Below are 21,514 nucleotides of genomic sequence, written 5' to 3' on the forward strand. Positions count from 1 at the left end.
ATTTCAAAGTAGATTAAAAACACTTTTAAATTACTCTCAAATCACTCTACAATGATTTAAAATGCTTTAAGTGAGCAAAATTATGATTAATAAACTATTTTAAATCACTTTAGAAATGATTGAATAAGTTCTTCAGAATGATCCAAAATCATTGACATATAATCTACTTTATAGAATAAATAGAATATTCAGCTGGATGTGAAAAAATTACATAACTTCAAAATTGATGAATAAATCCTTTACTTTAACATTCATAACTAACATGGTAATGCGACGAATTGTATTTTATGGCTGGAGCTCCAAATTAAAATTTTCAAGTGTCTCGTCTTCATTGACTTCAGCAGACGACTGTTTCTTCTTCTTTTCTCCATGTCTGTGATCAAAAATTGAATCAACTTGATTTCAATGTCATCTTTATTGTATAACTTCAGGTACAAAAATAAGTCAAAACGGAAGCATTTGACCTGTAGGTCTACAGCAGATCAAGTTCAAAGGAAAACAAAATTGGAACCTCAGTTATGTACATTATCAATCAATAATTATTATGAAGAATGTCATCTAAATTTGGAAAGAACATGTTTACTTCACTTATCTGTTAGAAATACAAAGTTATTGTCATAAGAGCTCGTGGTATTCAATTCTTCCAGTTGCTCTCCTAAAAATGTAATTTTTCACTTCTAGATGAATTCTACTAGAATATTTTAACGACGACTCTGTGTTTAAATCAATAAAACAAAAAAATAGAATATCAAATCAATGGGTGAAACCTATCTCAATGGGGACATGGGACGGTCAAGCGAGAACAATACAACTGCAATACCCTTTGGCAGGTAGATTTAGCACATTTTCGACCGTTGTGCAATGAAGCATATGCCCCCTCCTGTTATGTTTAGTAACTTTATTCGACACTTAGCATTTAGAATTTTACTTATATTTGGAAAGATAGAGCTCATTTAGAAAAAATGGTTCGATTTCATCATCATGGAACATAATTTTGAGCCAATTCAAATATTATCAAAGAACAATTATAGTACAGCTTTACTATTCTACTACCTAATAACAGAATATCTATACTATGTAGAGTAGTATAGGTAGAGTCGTAGAGAGTTTATGGTATGGTATATAATACAGTGTAGTAGACTACATTATAATATAGTCATAGAATGAAAAAAAAAACATTAGGACAAGGCTCTTTGGGCCGCTGATTCAATGGATTTATTGGGCAGTTTTATTATATTATGTCAAACAATTCATGTTTTTTATGGCTCAGAGTAATAGGACTTGAGCATCACTACATAGTGGCCCAGCACAAGTGCGTTTACAATTTATAGTGATTGTTAAGGGTATACGTAATTTGAACACTACTAAAGCAGTTGAAAGCGTTGTGTCTTTTATTATTGATGGCTTTGAAAATGGTGAAGAGGGTTAGTGCTCTGCTTTTGGACCTTAGCAAAGCCTTTGATATTGTCCCACACAAGCAACTTATAGAAAAACTGCACTACTATGGATTGAATGGTAATGAGTTGTCACTTTTCATGTCATATCTCTCTGATAGATTCCAGTATGTGAAAATGGGTGAGCTGAAATCTGATTGTAAGAAGGTCTCAGGAGGAGTCCCTCAGGGCTCTGTACTGGGTCCTTTCCTGTTTATAGTATATATGAATGATCTACCCTCAAACATCCCTTATAAAACTGTTCTCTATGCAGACGACACGACGCTTCTGTGTTCAAATAAGTCTTCTGAAATAAATAAAATTATCACAACATTTATGACCAACAGAGCCAATATTTGGTTCTCTGCAAATAAGCTTATGGTGAACGAGAGCAAAACAGAATCTATATTGTTTGGTTTGAGTAGAAATTGTGAAAAAAGATCAGTAAAACTACTAGGGATTAACCTTGATTCCAAACTCACTTGGAGTACCCACACTGAAGCTCTTTGGAGTCGCCTATCCAGAGTAATATTTTTATTGAAGAGGTTGAAATTGTATACTAGTGCTGGTTTAACGTTGATGGCATATTTTGCTCTTTTCCACTCTCATTTACAGTATGGCACCCTATTGTGGGGCAATTCAAGTGGTGCCAGTGACGTATTTTTGTGTCAGAAAAGAGCTCTGCGAACCATTTTTAATCTTGGTAGAATGGATTCCTGCAGGCCATTCTTTAAAAGAAACGGCATATTGACTCAGCCCTGTATATTTATGCTGCAAGCTCTGACATTTGTCAAAGATAATCTGAGGCAATTCGATCTAAGATGCGATGTACATCAGCACTTTACAAGAGAGCGTGAACAAATAAATACCGGACGGGTACGACTTTCCAAAACACAAAATATGTATGTATATATCGGTATAAAATTATTTAATAAACTGCCTGAAAGTATCCGTGATAAAAACTCTAGATCGTTCAGGTACGCAATTTCCAAACTATTCAAAAATAGGGCTTTTTATTCGATTGAGGAGATGTTGGCAGCTGATATTTCATGTTAATATTTGACCTCTATTATAATATTGTTATTGCCAATTAGAAATATGACTGTATATAACTGTGAAGATACTAAGTACGCGGGACTGTTGGCTGTGATAGTATTTCTCTGTTTTGAGTACTTACGTGGAATGTATGTATAATGTATATGTTTACCTGATGACTTTGTCAATACATCTATTTGTTCACGGCAATAAAAACATTTTGAATTTTTGAATTTTTTTTGAATATCAATGTGTAATGCTAGTTTTTAAGTTTATAAAAATTATCATAGTAGACCAAAGACTTGAAGAAAATACTCTATTTATGATGAACTTACAAGTTTATACATTTGAATATATAAAACTAATTTTATGTGCTACTTGATATTTTTCAAACGATACATATGTATACATATGTATATGTATACATATGTATATATGTATACACATGTATATATGTATACACATGTCGAGTTGTAAGTTGTGGACCAGAGTGTTGGGTTTTGGCGTAAATTTTGAAAATATATTATTTTTTTTGCTAATTTATCTGGATGGGGGTATAACGAGAACTATCATTGAACATTGACATGGGTTGAGATTTATTGTTTCCCATTCCACCGGGCACCGGCGTTGAAGGAGGGGTATTGTTCTCTCTTGACCGTTCTATGCAGGGTAAGTCTAAAACCTTGACCATCATAAAAAGTAATTGACCGGGTATTTCTAATTGTCTGATTCGTTTCAAATTTGGCATACAGGATGATATACACATATTAAACATACTGTGGAAGTTTCATCAAAATATAATGATGTTTAGGGGTGGTTAGGGGTAAAAAACCCTATTGACCAGCATAAAAAGTGATTGACCGGGTATTTCTAATTGTCCGATTCATTTCAAATCTGGCATACAGGATAGTCTACACGTATTAAACATACTGTTGAAGTTTCATCAGAATATAATGATGTTTAGGGGTGGTTAGGGGTTGAAAACCCTATTATTAACCAGCATAAAAAGTGATTGACCAGGTATTTCTAATTGTCCGATTCGTTTAAAATTTGGCATACAGGTTGATATACACATATTTAACATACTGTTGAAGTTTCATCAAGATATAATGATGATAAGGGGTGGTTAGGGGTAGAAAAACCTATTGACCAGCATAAAAAGTGATTGACCGGGTATTTCTAATTGTCCGATCCGTTTCAAATTTGGCATACAGGATGATATACACATATCAAACATACTGTTGAAGTTTCATAAAAATATAATGATGTTTAGGGGTGGTTAGGGGTAAAAAACCCTATTGACCAGCATAAAAAGTGATTGACCGGGTATTTCTAATTGTCCGATTCATTTCAAATTTGGCATACAGGATAGTCTATACATATTTAACATACTGTTGAAGTTTCATCAGAATATAATGATGTTTAGGGGTGGTTAGGGGTTGAAAACCCTATTGACCAGCATAAAAAGTGATTGACCAGGTATTTCTAATTGTCCGATTCTTTTCAAATTTGGCATACAGGATAGTCTACACATATTTAACATACTGTTGAAGTTTCATCAGAATATAATGATGTTTAGGGGTGGTTAGGGGTAAAAAACCCTATTGACCAGCATAAAATGTGATTGACCGGGTATTTCTAATTGTCTGATTCGTTTCAAATTTGGCATACAGGATGATATACACATATTTAACATACTGTTGAAGTTTCATCAGAATATAATGATGTTTAGGGGTGGTTAGGGGTTAAAAACCCTATTGACCAGCATAAAAAGTGATTGACCGGGTATTTCTAATTTTCCGATTTGTTTCAAATTTGGCATACAGGATAATTTACACATATTCAACATACCGTTGAAGTTTCAACAAAATATAATGATGTTTAGGGGTGGTTAGGGGTTGAAAACCCTATTGACCAGTATAAAAAGTGATTGAAAAGCCTAAAAAAATTTGGAAGTTCTGGAGGTTTTCCCGTAGCCTCCAGTGTAGTATGCATCAGATTTAGTGTTCAGTTTTCACAGTGAACTCATAGTTTTGGCTGAGAATTTTTGGTATTTGGGAGAACTTCAAATTTTCGATGAAAACTCAAATTCCCGGGTCACCATTTGAATTTGATCGAAATCGAACTATGGATATAGGCTTATCTCCGGGAGCTTAACAAAAAAGCTTGTATCGAATTCTCTGTGCGAGGCTTATTTAAATGTGTCTAGAAAATTTGGGGGCTCTAGGGGTGCCAGGGTGGTGAAATTTTCGTGATTTGTAGGTTTTCCCATAGCCTCCAGTGTGTTCTGTAACTGATTTCGAGGTTGGTTCTCCGATACAATCAGCCGTATTGTATCCCGCCATATATGTGTGTCCCGGCCAAAAGTTTACTCTCCCCACCCGTTTTTCATCTCGTCCCAATATCAGGCAGTTATGGAACAACCTTTTTTTTAATAACCTTGGGTGAAAGATGCTTATTCAGGAAACAGCTCAATACAGAGTGAGTAAAAAGTTTGAAAACGGCTTGATACTTTTCGTAGAGGTGATTTTATGGTCGGACGTAGGGGATCGTGCTAATATAAAAGTTCCTATACTCAATCATGACATTAAAAATTTGGTCTGCTATCTTGGCTCAGTGATATTGAATCCAAGCTCTTTTTTCGAATTGGAAGATGGTCGTGTTATACATGATTCCAATGCTGTTTTTCAAGAAAAATTGAATTGTAAGATTGATTAATGCTTACATTTTGTCCAACTTGGATTGGGTTTGTGCAAGCCACGTAGCCGCTTTCAACTAGACCTGCTTCAATTCTGCTTTCGGCCAGCACCGGTTTGTAGCAGCTGCTGTAACAATAAAATTTATGAGAACACTAATCCTATCACACATTACTCATTACAATGCGAAAGAAAAGTATAAAGGACAAACAATGTATGAACAAAACTACTTTTTCTAGATGGGATCGGCTGGAAAGATAAGATGAGGAGGAAGAATATTTTATAAATCATGGTTTATCATGTAATAGGCAGATTATAGTAAAACATGAACAGGAAAGTGTTTAGAAAAACTGATAAGAAGTCTGGGTGAAATAATTTGAAAGGAAAAAGTGAATCTTCTGAGCATGTTATAAGAAAATTGTAATATTTATGAATTTCCAAAAAATATTCAATATTCAATATTCAATATTCCTACAATAGTAGGACCATCATCTTGATATTCTAGAAGCTCGAAATAGAATGAAATATATTTGAATGAAAGTCTCTAGTTTTCCATATACTATTTCTTTATTGGAAGTTGAAAGCTGGTCTTGTTATGCATGATATCATCTAACTTGCTTCGGCAAAGTAAGTAGGCCCCGCCCTCCGAGGTTGAAATGAAGGTAACGATTCTATTCTACTCCAATACGGAATTTCAATATGAAGTAAATGGTGAGAACCTTAAATCAATAGGACAAACTGTTTCAAAGCTATGTGGAGTGTTAATCACAGACTTGTAGCTTACTACAAATCAATTAATATTTTTCCCATACTAAGTAACGATCAGCATTATAATGACCACCTCCCAAATTGAAAAAAATCAACTTAGATATAATATTAGATTCAATATTGCAGATCCTGGATGGAATGACTCATTTTTTTATTAAATAGAATAGAATGACTTCTTCATTTTAATGTCGTGGCGAAGTTTGGACAGTAGTATCCACCCTACCACTCAACCACTGTGTTTGTGGATGTCATGTTTAATGGCGAAATAAAGTTTTTGAGTCAGTGAAGTAGTATTTTCTATTCAAGTGGGATTTTGTCTGGCTGATATTAATATTGCCAAATTAGCGTTGTTGAAAAATATGAAGCAAGCTACACAGTAAACTTCAAAAAGATAAATTTTCTGAAATCTTACCAATCATAACTTCAGTTATGAGAAGGTCCTTGAATGGTTTTTTCTCTATCTTATGGTCGTCCTTGCGTTGAACTCCTTTCCACGAAAAGTATATGGCAACGAAGGGTCACCAGCTTCCCCATGATACTCGTGATTGTGCGCCCTTCCGAAGCTTTATCGGCGCAAGACGCGACATACGTCTCCTTTGAACAATGAAAAAACAATATATTTTAGTTGGATGATAAAATCAAAATTAAAGTATTCTCAAAGGAATCAAGTATATCTATCTGATGAATTCATAATGTAACCTTTTTTTACAATTTCCAAAAAACTATTAAATAGCTTAGAAAGCAGATTATATATGTAAATCATTTTTGTTCTAAGTGCTTAGTTCTGTTTCATTTAGTGGAATTTATAGTTACGGCAAAAAATAATATTTTTGAAGTAGGGGTTTGGATTCAAGATTGAATACGAAAAAAATAATAGCTAGTGATTTGAAAAGATTTTGGAACGCTGAAGATTTGACAAAAATCATAGGCTCTGATACTCTTACACCGATTGAAATAAGAGACTAAATATATAACACAAATTTGTGGGCTATCGTATGATGACCGGTAAAAAATATAAGCTTCTTCAGTCCTCTAGCTCATTACAGCCTTTCAGGTCAGGTAGAATTCAACTAGTCAACCAAAATGAATTAACTGAACCTACCTAATATAGGTAGAAAAGACAGAACACAAGCTACATCTATAAAATATAATAATAATGTGTATTTTCTCCAAGCTACTCTATAGTAGATATACTTTTATCAGTCTATGATTCAAACTTCCATAAATATAGTAATATTATTGTGTACTTACATTGATAATAGAAGATCAAGTGACTTCAAAACAAAATAAATTCTCGGATAAAACACTGGAAACATGAACTGTAATCTGTATTCAATACATAATGAACTGAAACTAACTGGCCCTTGCGACTGACTAGTGACAGTTTAGTGACTACAACTAACCAAAAGGCAAACCCAACCAAAAAGGGCGCGAAATACTCCGACTGTGAAGGAGTGAGTTGCGAAAGAGAGGGTAGACCAGTGGACAATGGTGACAGACCTACACTTTACAAAAGAAGGGACTATTATTCGAAACTGTGGAGCAGGTAGTAAGTGGAGAGACTCAAACTATATAATAGCCTACCGAACTGGAAAATATAACATAGTAATAGAAAGCATATGCAGTTGAATAGAGAAGAGAGAGAGCATAGAGTGTAGAGATGATGGATCATGGATTAGATTAGATTAGAGTTCTTTATTTATGTATGTTATGTTACAATATATTATTATACTGCTGGCTTATACACAATTTACGTTGAATGACAATATTGCTTATTATTAAACGAATTTTACAAGATATGAAGAGTTAATTAATGAGAATAGAGATTGAATGCAATTTGAATAACGATAACATTGCGATGTACCGTATCTTCATAAATCGCAGTGTTTCGACAAATAATTGTCCTTTCTCTAAAAATGATATGGAATAATATCCTTCCCATTAACACACGACCGGGACCCATCAATGGATAGATAGAGAAAGAGGGGTTGAGAGGTGTGGTAGACGAGGTTAATAAAAATATAGACAGAAAAAAATTTATAGAAAAGGTTGCTGATCTGAGTTGATTTTTTTCAGTTCTACTCACTGCAAAAGCTAATACTCTGAAGTTCACCCATAATATTTTATGGCGAACAATTTTTGAGAGCAATATTCATTCTCTGTTATTTATCGCATACAACCCAACTGGCTAGGTATCTAGGAGGCAAATCCTCCTATAATAGGTATCTAGGAGGTACCTAACAGGAGGCAAAAATCGATCAGATGAGCAATTGGCGACAAAGAGTGGACTCGGGTGTTAAAATTGGGCAGGGAGTCTTTCTCAACTCTCTCATGTTGGACTACCAACCAACCAACTCACAACTTTGGCTCGATATGGTGTAACTGGAAAACTAGTAGCACCCAACTTCGACACGAAATAAAATTATCATTCAGCAAGAAATGTTATTGTTGTGATCATGTATCTGATCGAATAAACACCGATTCTGGTAGAAGTAAGTATTCCTGAGAAATAAACGATTCTAGTATTGAAAAACTTCCTGTACGGTACCGGTATTCTAATTTCAAGCCTCCATACCTACAATCCGGTAATTTCATATGATAATAATAATAAGAAAACTATTTTCTTGAGCTTCTTGAAGCCAGTGATAGTTAAGCCAGTTACACACATCGATTTTTGGACGTTCGATTTTTTGCCGTTCTTATGAAATCTACCAGATTAAACGAGACTTGAAACTCTTGAATACATTATCTGTTTGCCAAGCTATGCAACTGTCGGAAAAGTAATAAAATAATATCCTCCCCATTAATACGCGACCGGAATAAGATTGATACGATACGGTATCAGAGAAAGTTTAAAATAGGCCTACTAAAACTAAAGAAGACTTGTAAAATGCTGCGAGACCTCAAAATTAAGTAATATGGTTCAAATTAGAAAAGAGATAAAAAAACTAAATTGCAATTCATCCTCATTTGAAAGGATTCTCATTTCCGGCTACGAAATGATCTTGACAATATAATTTCGCTTGTATAGCCTATGCTAAAAACTAAGCACCTGAATGAGGTAAGTGAGGCATGAGCTATTTTCTCTTTCTCCTTCATGTTGTGTAATGAAAAAATCATGTTGTATTGTCTCTTGTGTGATAGTTATATTTTACAAGCTCATTCCAAGCCTTGAAGAACCACAGATTGATTTAGAATCACTGTATGATTCTCAAAAATGTAGTAATTGCAATGATTGAATTGACTCCTGTACAGGGGAGTATCGTTGGCATAACATTTGCTGTTCTCACAACTTTACTTGAATTGGTTCCTGAGTTTCTTTCATAGAATTCAATTTGATATCTCTAATCTATTTAACCATGAAAACCAATTTTCGAATCATAGTATCAATCAGACCCTTTGGATATCGATCTTCTAGTAGTTAACAGAACCAAAATGCAAAGAGTATAAAAAAACCCACCAGTCACTGGTGGTAGGGCTGTGGTTGGGTGCAAAGTAAATGCTGTTATTATTGTAAATGGAAATAAATACGAAATATCTCCACTTTCGAGGTGAATTTCATTTCAAAGACTTGAGAGATATCGTCTATTTTTCTTTCAAATAATCTCCAATTTATCATAAGAGACAATATAGTAAGTTAATATTCTTTGACATTCAATATTTCGATTTCCGTTAATTGAATCAAGCGACTACAATGTAATTGAAGGTATTTAAGTGCTCTCTGATTAATATATAGATCTACTGGGTAGATTAATTGAATCAGTATGTAATTAATAACTTGATTGTTGAATTGTGGAAATTACTACTTATCACAATTTCTGAAAAATTACTTTATGGGTTGTGATGAAACTTATTATTTCTTATACATAGAAACATTAAAAATGAAAAACAACAGCTTTCTAGGATCCTAAATGTTTACCAATAATGCAGCTATCTTGTGGATATAATAACTTTAACTTCAAGAAATTTTCAGGACTGTTTTCAAAGACAAATATTGTTGAAGCGTTTGAGTTATATGAACTGTGATGAGCTTCTAGCAAATGTGATACAAATAAGATACTTTTTTCTCCTCTCAATATTATTATGATAGTTTTTGTGATAATTATGTTGATGTGTAATTGATTAATACAGTACCGTATCAATAATGAAATCAAATATTGGGCTTATCGAGAAGTAATGACAATCGTTCAAGTATTTAGTCTGAATCGTATCTGAAAGTAACTCTTCAGAATCAGAAGCAAGTTCTATTTGCACAAAAGAGGGAAATCTATAAAGGTTTATTTCAGAATGAAATTCAATAGTGTGTCGTCCAATAAAGTATGTAATGAAAACATTCGGGGTATGTTGGGTGTGCTCTGTAGATGTGAGATTCTCTAAAATTATAATTAGTAGATAACCCGTGTTCCGCAATGGCGGTCTAATTAAAAACTTGACCCACTGAAATATTCAAGAATTCAAAATAGGCCTATAACCATCCTCGGTAAATTAAGAATCAATATGCAAAATATGAGATGAGATGTGGATAATACTACGAGCTGAAGCGGAAAGCGGACGACAGAAAAGCATGGAGAGCTGCTGCCAACCAGCCCTACGGCTGTTAACCCAAGAGAGAGATGCAAAATATTTAAAGTCAATCAGCTCAGTAGTTCTGGTGTGATGATACGTCATTCTTGAATTTCCTGTCACCTACGTCTGTCTATTAGCCAATATTATTTCCTTAATTAGGCTATATTATAGATAACTCTAAAACATCAAAACAGACAAATTATTATCGTGATTCACATGATACGGAAGATAATTGAATGAAGATCTAGAACTTACATGTAGGCCTACATTAATTTGCTGTAAACTTACTATAATCTTGATAGATACTATACATTAGGATAGGAAGAGAGTTATGAGAGTTTCAGCAGCAAATCTTCCAAAAACTAGTGTGACAACCTCTTTCACCTACAAAAAGTGTTACAAAACTGTAGTGTGTTCTGTAAAATGTTATTGCCTTTATATTATATTTGCGACACGTTTCCTACAATCAAACTTCTATATTATGCATTTATAATATTTCAAACGTTAATTCATTCTTCAGAAGTTCATATTTCTCAACATTCATCATGTTTCTATAAGAGAAACTATGGAATATTATAGAAACTTATAGAAGATTAGAAAAATCTATGCAATACAGGTATGACTCATCCAATTCAGGTATTAACGGTTGATATAAGTGAATAGTTCACTCACAACTCAGATTACGTAGTGACAGTGAACTCTATACTAAATAGGCTATGTATCGTTCATGTACTATAGCCTACTTCAAATTATGGAACAGTACTGCGATGTACTAGAAACTCGAAACGAAGAAGCAGTATTAGGCTACAGTTTAGAATTTAGTTTTCAGTAGGCTACCTGCCAGCAAAGGCAAGAAGACTCTCAGCCAAAAATCCAGTTAGTGGTGTGTCACACTCTTTTGAATTCTAATCTATTGATGCGAATTGGAATCATTGTCTACTTTTCAACTTTTTCTATCCAGAAAGGTTTAGAAGGACCCTGCTTTGTAAATACTGCAGCTATAGTTGAATAGCTTTAGTTCTAGGGATAGTGGGCAGTTGGATGAGTACTTATATATACAGGACAAAACATCTTCTCTCGCTTTCTCTATCACTTCTCTCTCTCCTCCCCTCTTGCTTATTCCCCGCTCTCTCTACCGCTTACTCACTCACTCAATCACTCACTCACTCTCTCTCTCACACACTCTCACTCTCTCTCTTTCTATCTCTTTTAATTATTTTTTTCTAATTAATTTTTTATACTTTGGAAAATTTGTTCAATAATTAGCATTACCGTCAATTTATGTATAAGCCAGTACTGTAAATATTGTAACATACATAAATAAATAACTCTAATCTAATCCAATCTCTCTCTTTCACTCTCTCTCTCTCTCTCTCTCTTTCTCTCTCTAACAACTATTTGCTGAAACACGGCCGATTTACGTAGTTACATCACAATATTATATTATCGTTTTTTAAATTGCATTATCATTCATTTATTTTTCATACCTTGTCAAATTTGTTGAATAATTAGCAATACTGTCATTTTAATGTAAATAAGTTTAGTGTATAAGCCAGTGTATATTGTAACATATACCTAAGTAAAGAACTAGATTTATTTTAATATAATCTCTCTTTGTCAGTTTGTCAGCCTTGATCAACAAGGAGAATTCAAACCAAAGTCTAGACTTGTTTGACCCTTGCAATAAAAGCTAAATACCCAACAAGCCATATTCGAGCTCGACTCCAACCAAGTATGTCATCCTTGAACAAGAAGGGTTTGCTGATTTCGATTCAAGTAGAAAAATTCAATGGTATTTTGATTAGACTTGAGCGATATTTACATTATCATTTAATACTGTGACTAAGTTATATTGATATCATGTAAATATTGCTAAACAATATTTACTTGGTAAATTATCCAATATTGTGCCAATGTTGTATTGATATTATCTGAAAATGTTGAACAATATCTACATGATATATCTTTCAATACTATGACAATGTTGTATAGATATTATTAAATATTGCTTAGCAATATTTCGGTAATTTTTAATTTAATATTGTAATAATGTTGTATTGATATTATCTCAATATTGCCAAACATTATTTACATGATATATTATTCAATATTGCAACAATGTTGTATAGATATACTTTTTGTGTGGTTGAGAAGTTGATATTGTGGTGATTATTCATATTGAATGAAAAAAGACTAAGAAATTGTCAAAAAACCACTGATTTATTGATAATTAGAAAGACCGGTTTCGGTTATTACACCATTGTCAATCTCTGATAAACTAAAACTAAATACAAGAGCAGCAGAATTTATACTAGTAGGCGAGTACTGCTATTGGTCGAGGGCATGAACGCCTGCCATTGGCCTAGCTAGACAGTCTCCTCCCCCTCAACGGTGTGACAAAATGGCGGCTTAAGCCACAGAATCGCCATGATAATAAAATTCACTTTGAGTACAAAATAAGAACCAAGAAAACAAGTGGGAAAGATAATAAAACAAATATGTAAATGGAAAAACTATTGACTAATGTATGCTTACAATTTTATGATAAAACTAAATTCGTAGTGTTGTACTGGTTGAAATGAATCTGGTCATTTAAACTATACTGGGAATTTTCCTTGATTACTCTTGTTATTTCTAAAGCCTCTAGAATATTCAAAGATCTGCCTTTGTTATTAACATGCAGAAACTCAACATTCTCCTTAACTGTGAACTTGTGATTATTTGTTATCAAATGTTCTGCAAAGTTAGATTCCCCATTTTGTTAGCTAGGCCAATGGCAGGCGTTCATGCCCTCGACCAATAGCAGTACTCGCCTATTAGTATGAATTCTGCTGCTCTTGTATTTCGTTTTAGTTTATCAGAGATTGAGAATGGTGTAATAACCGAAACCTTTCTTTCTAATTATCGATAAATCAGTGGTTTTTTGACAATTTCTTAGTCTTTTTTCATTCAATATGGATAATTACCACAATATCAACTTCTCAACTACACAAAAAATGAAACTAGCAAGTCAAGCTGAACAAGTGAAGTTATATTTTAAATTGAAACTCAAGTATGGAGTAGCAGAAAGGAACATTTTCTTCAATAGACAATGCTTGAAACTGAAGGTTATACCAAAGTATGTGGCAATAGTAACCAAAAACACTTCTACTATTGCACAGAAGAGCATAAAAACCGCCCAGAAATTTTGGATTAAGAAGGAGATCAGTCACTGGTATAAAATAAGGGATAGCTTATCTTTCTACATTTATATTCTCCACATACAACTGGCAAGTAAACTACACAAGGCTTAGTGGGATTTCCTAGACAACAAATGTAGGAAACAACTTTTTAGGAGATTGAGTGAGAAAACAGTCACTCAAAACAAAAAACTGCAGAAACTTCTCAAAGATCAACATCCGACACTAAATAATAGGCCTATCATTCAACATCAACACAAGTTTGCTGATAGGGTAGCTAATTTCTCACAAGTCCAATTTTCATCCTCAGAGACAGAGTTACTAGGACGAGGTAACAAATACAGTAGTCATAACTATTTGGATAACCAACAACTTGAACGACTAGCATGCAGCATTGATAGCAATTTGGAAGCCTCAAAGAACAAAATACTGACTAACAGATGTGCTGACATAATTCTTTAAGAAAAGGCAAGGGAACTTCGACCAGAGATCACAAAAACGGCGGACATCATGAAGAATTTAAAGAAGAAGGTGAAAACCAATGACCTGATGATTTTGAAAGCTGGCAAAGGATGCACTACAGTAATAATGGATAAGGACGAATATCTAAGTAAGGTAAACCATTTCATTGCTGATAACAATTTTATTGAGATTAACTCCAATCCCACCACCAAAATCAATAGCTTGATTAGAAATAAGTTGACCACCACCACCAAATTATTTAACAAGAAAGAAACTAAGTATCTAACAGTTATGAATCCATATCCACCTAGACTTTTCGGTCAACCTAAATTACACAAAACTAATGTTCCTATAAGACCAGTGGTATCTTTTGTTAATTCCCCCTGCTCTAAATTAGCTCACAAACTGAATAGCACATTTCGGTCATTAACAGGTTTTCAACCAAAGTTTAGTATTAAAAATTCATTGGAGTTGGTCAACAATATAAAACATATTCCTGTTCTATCATCCTATAAACTTGTGTCATTTGATGTTACTAATTTATTCACTAACATTCCGGTGGGAGAAAGTCTTGAGAGAGCTGAGGAAATAATGGAAGCCTCTATAAATGATCATACACTCAGAGAAGAACTGATAGGATTGATGAAGTTATGCACTCAGCATAATTATTTCAAATTTAACAATAGATTTTTTGAACAAAGAGAGGGGTTGGCAATGGGGTCACCCCTCTCACCACTCCTAGCTGAATTATTTATGGATAAGTTAGAAAGTGTTTTTACAATGTTTTTACAAATATTGACAGCTCGATAATCAGTGTTTCTGGAATAAATACACAACTATCTGATCATGATGCACAGCTTGTTGAGATAAAAATAGATGAGGCAAAAAACAGTAAAAAAGATAAATTTATATTTAAATATTGTAGAAGCTTCTCTGATGACAACATCTCTATGTTCATTTCAGCTTTAAGTCAGGAAACTTGGCTTGATGTATTTAATTCCGACGTCAAATGTAAATATGATACTTTCAATAAAGCCTTCTCCCATTACTTTGATACATATTTTCCAAGAAAGTTAGAGAAACAGAATATTAACCAAAAGTCATGGATAACACCAGAGTTGAAAGTAGATAAGGAAGAACTCATCCATCAAACCAATAGTGCAAGATTATCCAAGGATAGAACAAGAAATATTAATCTTAGGGAAAGATCTAGGATATTAAGGGCAAAACTAATCCAAAGCAAAAAAAACTATTATGATAACAAAATAAAAAATTCCAAAAATGTTATAAAAGAGACTTGGAGGATAATAAACACGGAGGTTGGAAATAAAAATAAACTTTTCAAAAACCTAACTTTAGAAATTGGAGAGCAGATTTGTTCTAATCCAAAGAAAATATGTGAACTTTTCTTGAATTACTTTTCAAAAGAGGAAATAGATATAGGAGACTCTCAAAACTCAACACAAAGTGATGGTTATGCAAATGTCATTAATCAAGAATTTAGATTCAAAACTATTGATTACATGAAACTTGATAAAATTATCTCTAGTTTGAAATGTAAGTACAGTGCAGGTTACGATGACGTACCAATCATCATCATTAAAAAGGCCAAAAAAGTTTTGTTAAAGCCACTGCTACATCTGATAAACTCTTCTCTTATTACCGGAATATTTCCTGAGCAGTTAAAAATTTCAAAAATTATCCCAGTACATAAAAAGAATGATGAAAATGATATTAACAATTACCGTCCGATTTCTCTATTACCAGCAATTTCCAAGATTTACGAACGTATAGTTTCTGACCAGCTTCTTGAATATTTGGAGAAAAATGAACTTCTCGACTCCTTCCAGCACGGGTTCCGTAAGGGAAAATCAGTCAAGACAGCAGCAACAAAATTTATCGAATCTGTCATTGACTCAATAGATAACTCGGAAAAAGCAGTCGGGATATTTTTAGATCTCACACAGGCTTTTGATAGCATTTCGCACAGGATTTTGCTTGGTCGTCTTAAAACTTTAGGGGTGACAGGTGTATCTTACAAGTGGTTTGAATCATACATCATGAACAGGAAAATGTTTGTTCAAATAAGTCATATGAATCACAAGGGATTCAGGAATACCTTCAATTCAAAAATGAGAACAAGTAGGTGCGGTGTACCCCAAGGCTCAATTCTGGGACCAATTCTCTTTATCTGTTATCTGGTTATATAACCAAGTTTTAAAACTTTTTACAAAGGAAATCAGTTTCAGTGTTATAACATTGTTATAATATTACTTTGAAAAGTGTTTTTCGCCCCACTTGGATGTAATGAGCTGGTTTACTTGCGTCATATGGAGGCCGAAAGTGATTGTTTTCTGGCCAGGCCGGTAAAATTTTTACGGCCCTAGGGCTGTAAAATAACCTTGAAGTCAGCTGATTCTGATTTGATGTGAACGTGTTTACAAAATAGTTTATGAAACGGAATAAGTTTATGCTTCTAGAATTGAATAAAGTATTTTGCAATAAGATACTATCATTTTATTTGGATGAATGAAATACAAATGAGATATTATAAACTATTCAAATTCAATTTTTAGAGTATAATAGAATCTAACCTCAAACCTCCTAGTACTGCGTTTATCACGGAACATAGTGGATAAACGGAATCATTTTATGCTTCTAGAATTCAATAAAGTATTCTGCAATAATATACTATTATTCTATTTGGATGAATAAAATACAGATAAGATATATATTATTATAAACTATTCAAATAATTCGATTTTCAGAGTAGGATAGAACTTCTAACCTAAACTTCCATTGACATTCAGATTGGCCAAATTTCAAGTGTGCTAAAACAGCTGATCAAAAACTTTTCATTATTTGTGTTTATCATTCAATAATTAAAACATTTATAGAATAAAAAGTTTAAACTCAACCTCTTACATAATTGAACATAATCTTTTAGGTTATTTAGACAAATCAGAATAAAAAATAAAAATACTTGGACAATTTCCTGATATTCAGATTACCTCAGATTTGCTAGAGCTATGACCTTCCACTTTTGCTTTCGGAAGTGCTTATAATAGACAATAAATTATTTTCATATATATATATATTGTTTATTTTTCTGTGTGGCGAAAAATAACGTTCTCACCATGGGCAAAAATGTTTTTCCGGCTCTCAATCTTTTCTAGTCCTCGGCCTACGGCCTCGGACTTGAAAACCGATTTCGAGCCAGAAAAGTCTCATTTTCGGCCCTAGGTGCGAAATATACTATTATGACAGTGTTTCACGTTCCCCTTTGATTGGTAAAGATCAAAAGAAGTTGGGCTATATAAAAATGTATAACTTTGTTGAATGACATTGCTACATAGTGTAAATGCAGCTTAAGTTGGTTCAATAAACAGTTTTTATAAGGGTCCCCCAACTTATTCTTACAGAGAATAGGCATATGTTCATTAAATCAGATGATTTTTTAGTCAAATTTTGATTACAAGACACTAGGCCCACAAGTTTTTATTATAAATCTTTACATGTTTTACAAAGTTTGGTTTTACAGATGCCGCAGAAGTATAAGAGGAACACTGGTGCTAAACCTAGAGAAGACGTATCACCTGAAATAATGAAAGCAGCTGTTGATAAAGTTCTAACGGGAGCAGCACTACATACCACAGCCAAGGAGTATGGGTTGTCCAGGAATACACTTAGAAGATATGTTCGAAAAGTGCAATCAGGTAATGAAACATCGTTTTCATCATCTTACAAGAACAGTCAGATATTTTCAGTGAAAGAAGAAGAGGAGCTTGCTAAATATCTAGATTTGATGGCAAGAATGAATCACGGTTTAACAACTAAACTGATAGATAGACTAGCTCATGACCTTGCAGTCAAGAACAAAAAAAGTACCCTGAGACACGGGACCGTGACAAAAGAGCTGGTTATTTTTGGAGGCAAGGTTTCCTTGATAGGAATCCACAATTATCATTGAAAAAACCTGAAGCTACAAGCCTATCAAGAGCCACAAGTTTTAATAGAACTAATGTCAGTGCTTTCTTTGAAAATTCGACAACAGTTTTGGCTAGAGAGAAATTTGGCCCTGAGAACATCTGGAATGCAGATGAAACTGGAGTGACCACAGTCCAGAAATGCCCCAAAGTTATTGCTCCTAAAAAGTTGAGACAAGTGGGGCATGTCATATCTGCAGAGCGAGGGCAGACTGTCACAATTTGTAATTCAGTTAATGCTTTAGGTAATAGTATTCCTCCTTTTTTATATTCCCCCGTATGAAAACAAACCCTGCTTTCCTTTTTGGCGCTCCACCAGGATCAGCCGCAGCTGCCCACTTTTCAGGTTGGATGACACCGGAAAACTTTCCCCTATTTCTTGAACACTTTGTGAAATTTACAAAGTGCTCCAAGGAGAAGAAAACACTCCTTATTTTGGACAACCACGAGAGTCACATCTCATTAATGGCCATAGATTATGCACGAGCAAATGGCATTGTGCTACTGACATTTCCTCCCCACTGCTCTCATCGCCTCCAGCCATTAGATGTAGCAGTCTATTCTGCTTTCAAGAACTACTACAATCAGCAGTGTTCAAATCGATTAACAGTGGAGAATCCTGGTGTACCATTAACAATTTACAATGAAGCTGAAATGGTTGGTAGAGCATTCCCTCTTGCGTTTACACCCGCAAACATTACCAGAGGATTTTCTGCATCAGGCATTTATCCCCTGAATACAAACAAATTTACTGATGCAGATTTTTTGTGTGTATCAGTAACAGATAGACCTTATGAGGAAGAATTAGGCTTGATTGAGAGAGAAAACATCGCAGGCCCATCAGGACAGCCACCAACTGAGAGCAATGTTTTACCATCTACATCAATTGTTAGTCCAGTTCAAGGCCCATCTACTTGTGCATTTGCTGTCAGTCCTAAAGATATTTTACCTTATCCAAAGGCAGGTGAAAGAAAATTGACTAACAGGGGTAAAAAGAAAGGCAAAACAATGGTTGCAACTGATACACCAAACAAAAACGAAATTGAAATACAAACAAAACAGCGGGAAGAAAAGAAAAATCTTAAAGAAGAGAGAAAAATAAAAAAAGCTCTATTTACAAAAGGGTTAGGACCACCAAAGGGGAAAAAGAAAAAAACAATCTTTGAAGATTCTGAGATATCAGAACCTGAAGTTGAACTATCGCACAGTTCTGACTCAGACTGTAGTTTTCTTGATTTTATTTCTGATAGTAGGCCCACTGTAAATGTAGATGATATTGTGAAATTCTCCGGGAAATGCAATATTAGGCGATTTGTAGGGTTAATTACAGAGAATTCTAATGAAGAAATTACAATAAAATTTGCCCGCAGGATCAATCATAACAAATTCAAGTGGCCAGAGGTGGATGACATTTCTTCTGTTGATATTGACCAAATAGAGAGTCGACTGGAACCTCCAAAGTTCTCCTATGCAAATGACCGGGTCACCAGCTTTGAGTTTGGGCCTACATTGAAGTTTTCAGCTGACATTGAGTAATTAGTAGGCTCCTGTCATGAAAACTAATTTTATAGTTATCTATATATTATGCTGTATCTCGTTGATGAAAACAGAAATTCTATAATCAAGTAATTACTCTTATCATGTTAAATAATGTGTAAACTATTTTTTCTCAATAAACTGGAACATTATGTGCTTTTACATGTTTGCATTTTACTTCAAATCCCTCAAAATCCTTCAAATGGTAAGCTGGGTCAAGTCTCCCAAGGTACTAGGTCAAGTCTCCCTATGGTTAGGGACACTTGACCCTTTTGCAGAGTTTTACTAAATAATTTGTAGCAATTTTATGGGTAAGTAAAACTAGTTGATATTCATTGATTATATGTATTAAGTACTAAACTACAGATTTCTGTTATTAAAACTTTTCATTTTGAGCAAACTAATTTTTTTTTAATTAAAAACTGGAAATTGGGTCAAGTCTCCCAAATGTCTATAATTATTGCAGCAAAATAATTTGATTTTTTTCTCACATGATATGTTCCTTTCTATTGTGTTGAAATGAGGAAGCTAACGCGAACTTCATCAATACACGACACAATCCTGAAGAATTCCTGTTTGAATTTCAAGCCACAGGTTTTTTATTAGTATTAATGATGAATCAAGCTCGTTAAAATTAATTTACCAATTAACAAACCCCTGACGAATAAAAGCCATACACAAAATCAAAACGGTTTACAGTCTATTATCTTCTTTAACAAACATTTCAATTCAATTTCAATTCAGTTTATTTCCAAAAAACATAATACACTAATAAGAAATACAACATATTTTGGAATCCCCCTACTAGACTATCCATCTGTGTGTAGGGGGGGAGTTCCACTTTATACATAATAAGCTTAATCTGCTCATAGAAGTAAATAATAGAGAATACACTTATATTATGGATGTATTATTAATATTCTGATTATAAAATAGATAATATATTGTGCTGATGTATATTTAAGAATGAGTATGTAGGAATATGTATGTAGGAATAAGTATACTTAATACCTTGATTGATTAAAAGAATAAATAAAGAAGAAAAAACAATATTTTTTCGAAGACCGCAGTGGCAGGGATTCCAGAAATTCTCAGAAGAGAGAATGAAAAAAAGCATAAACCAGAAAGGCAAAACAATCAAATCGGTTATATCAATGATAAAATAAATACCAATCTATTGTCTGGAAACCTTGAAGTCGTGTTGGTCACCAAGCATAACGAGTTTGGAGTAGTTCTTCTGAAGCTTCCCAACCAATCTGATACAGCCACCTGTCCACCCTCTTCCTAAACAACACCAACAAGAAAACATCACCAACAAGGAGGACAACATCACCAACAAGACAACATCACCAACAGGACAACATCACCAACAAGACAACATCACCAACAAGACAACATCACCAACAAGACAACATCACCAACAAGGAGGACAACATCACCAACAAGACAACATCACCAACAAAGAAAACAACATCACCAACAAGACAACATCACCAACAAGACAACATCACCAACAGGGAGGACAACATCACCGACAAGACAACATCACCAACAAGACAACATCACCAACAAGGAGGACAACATCACCAACAAGACAACATCACCAACAAAGAAAACAACATCACCAACAAGACAACATCACCAACAAGACAACATCACCAACAGGGAGGACAACATCACCGACAAGACAACATCACCAACAAGACAACATCACCAACAAGGAGGACAACATCACCAACAAGGAGGACAACATCACCAACAAGGAGAACAACATCACCAACAAGGAGGACAACATCACCAACAAGACAACATCACCAACAGGACAACATCACCAACAAGACAACATCACCAAC

General features: G+C 34.0%; 1 long non-coding RNA gene across 1 annotated transcript; it reads right to left on the bottom strand.

Annotated features, from left to right (window-relative positions):
* Positions 1 to 39: 39 nt before the first annotated feature.
* On the bottom strand, positions 40 to 6,576 carry LOC120355210. Its single transcript, XR_005573451.1, has 3 exons — positions 6,345 to 6,576; positions 5,194 to 5,290; positions 40 to 373 (listed from the first exon to the last, which is right to left on the bottom strand). It is a non-coding gene; the product is annotated as an uncharacterized LOC120355210 (long non-coding RNA).
* Between the last annotated feature and the right edge of the window lie 14,938 nt (positions 6,577 to 21,514).

Source organism: Nilaparvata lugens, chromosome Y, assembly GCF_014356525.2.
Source record: "Nilaparvata lugens isolate BPH chromosome Y, ASM1435652v1, whole genome shotgun sequence".
Lineage (NCBI taxonomy): Eukaryota > Metazoa > Arthropoda > Insecta > Hemiptera > Delphacidae > Nilaparvata > Nilaparvata lugens.